We start from the raw sequence: 2505 nt of genomic DNA, 5'->3' as shown, positions 1-2505 counted from the left end.
TTTTCTTCTTTCTTTTTTGAGATGAAGTCTCGTGATGTTGCCCAGGCTGGTCTCGAGCGCCAAGGCTCAAACCATCCTCCCGCCTCAGCTTCCTCATTAGCTCGGACTACAGGCACCTGCCAGTTCGCTCTGGTGCCTTGTATTTTTGTTTTGTTTTTATGTTATTTTATTATTTTACTTTTTTGTTTGCTTTTGGTTTTGAGATGGAATCTCACTCTGTCGCCCAGGCTGGAGTGCAGTGGCGCAATCTCAGCTCACTGCAACCTCTGCCTCCCGGGTTCAAGTGGTTCTCCTGACTCAGCCTCCTGAGTAGCTGAGATTACAGGCATGAGCCATCACGCCCAGCTTATTTTTGTATTTTTAGTAGAGACAGGGGTTCACACGTTGGCCAGGCTGGTCTGGAACTCCTGATCTCAGGTGATCCACCCGTCTCGGCCTCCTAGTGTTGGGATTATAGGTGTGAGCCACTGTGCCTGGCCTGTTTTGTTTTGTTTTGTTTTTTGTTTTTTGTTTTTTTTTTTTTGAGACAGAGTCTTGCTCTGTCGCCCAGGCTGGGGTGCAGTGGCCGGATCTCAGCTCACTGCAAGCTCCGCCTCCCGAGTTTAGACCATTCTCCTGCCTCAGCCTCCCGAGTAGCTGGGACTACAGGCGCCCGCCACCTCGCCCGGCTAGTTTTTTGTATTTTTTAGTAGAGACGGGGTTTCACCGTGTTAGCCAGGATGGTCTCGATCTCCTGACCTCGTGATCCGCCCGTCTCGGCCTCCCAAAGTGCTGGGATTATAGGCTTGAGCCACCGCGCCCGGCCTGTTTTGTTTTTTTGAGTCAAGATCTCACTCTGTTACCCAGGCTGGAGTACAGTGGCGTAATCATGGCTCGCTGTAGCCTCAACCTCCCAGGCTCAAAGGATTCTCCCACCTCAGCCTTCCAAGTAGCTGGGACTACAGGCATGTGCCACCACATCCAGCTAATTTTTGTATTTCTTGAGAGACAAGAAGTATAAGTTTCATCACATTGGCCAGGCTGGTCTTGAACTCCTGGCCTCAAGTGATCCCCCTATCTCAGCCTCCATAAGTGCTAGGATTACACCCGTGAGCCACCGTGCCTGGCCAGGATATAGCATATTTAATAAAATACATACCTATTAAAATGTTTCTGGCTGGGTATGGTGGGCTGTAATCCTAGCACTTTGGGAGGCCAAGGTGGGAGGATTGCTTGAGGCCACGAGTCTGACGCCAGCATGGGCGACATAGTGAGGGGCCTCATCTCTATTAAAAATATTTTTGCAACCTGGGTAGCATGATGAGACTCCATCTCTACAAAAAATGTAAATGTTAACTGGGTGTGGTGGCATGCGCCTATGGTCCCAGCTACTCAGGAGGCTGAGGCAGGAGGATTGCTTGTGCCCAGGAGGTCAAGGTTGCAGTGAGCCGTGATTGTGCCACAGCACTCCGGCATGGGCTACAGAGCAATGCCCTGTCTCAAAAAACTCCCCAAAATTATGATTTCATGTATCTATATATTCTTTATACATACATAGGTAGTAAACACAAACTTACGTAGGGATGAAAAACCAAATTGAAGGAGTCATCTGGGTGGAGGGAGGGGAAAAAGGGAAGTGTACATGAGTACTTTATATTCATTAGGTCTTATTTCCCAAGCTTAGTAATGGCCACATGAATATTTATATATTCATCATCTAATATTTTTGAATAGATTAAGTACTCATAACAACAGAAAAGGAAAAGTGAGAAATGTTTTCTAGGAAGAAATGCAAGCCTGAGCAAAAGTTCAGAGGCATGAAATAGCAAGATACCTACATACATATATACTGATGATTCTCCAGCATGCCCGCACTCTCTCCCAAACTCCACCATAACTTCCAAATCTTCGCTCCCCTCTTCCTAACCTCGCCCGCTTAAGTCCAGCCTCAGTCCCCGCGCTGACATTTTCGACAGATCAGCCCCTTTCCCCTTTAGGTAGGCTCTCCTCTCATTGCAAGGTGCGCCTCTTATCGTGGTGGCTCAGTCCATGCATGTATGCCTGTCCCGAAAGAACTGCAGACCCCGGGAAGACTGGACCCCCAGCCCCAGGCTCAGGGCTCCGGTTCAGGCGGGGCGCCCGCCGTCGCGGCTCCGGCCAGCAGAGGGCGCCGCCGGGCAGGCCCAGGCCTGGAGTTGAGGGGACCCTGGCCTCCTGCTAGCGCGCTCAGACTCCGCCCGGGGGAAAGGGGGAAACACGCGAGCTTCTCGGCTCACAATTGTCAAATCCTCTCGTCTTTCCAAGACACCCTCACCACATAGGCAGCGTCAATGTTCTGTAGCTGGTTTACTAAAGGGGCTTGACTTAGCAGGGAAAAGCACTGAGCTGATCTCTTTCCTGCTCCTGCCCTTGCGAACTGATTCTGTGGACTCCTTTTTTTTGCTGTTTCTGGGTGAAATCTCGGCAGATCGCTCGCTTTTCTCAGAGTCCTCCCCCGTTTACTGTTAGGTAATTACAGCTTGTGTC

The sequence above is a fragment of the Macaca fascicularis genome, chromosome 14 (genome assembly GCF_037993035.2).
Source record: "Macaca fascicularis isolate 582-1 chromosome 14, T2T-MFA8v1.1".
Classification (NCBI taxonomy): domain Eukaryota; kingdom Metazoa; phylum Chordata; class Mammalia; order Primates; family Cercopithecidae; genus Macaca; species Macaca fascicularis.
The sequence above is the reverse complement of the archived record's forward strand: the minus strand, read 5'-3'. Positions refer to the sequence as shown.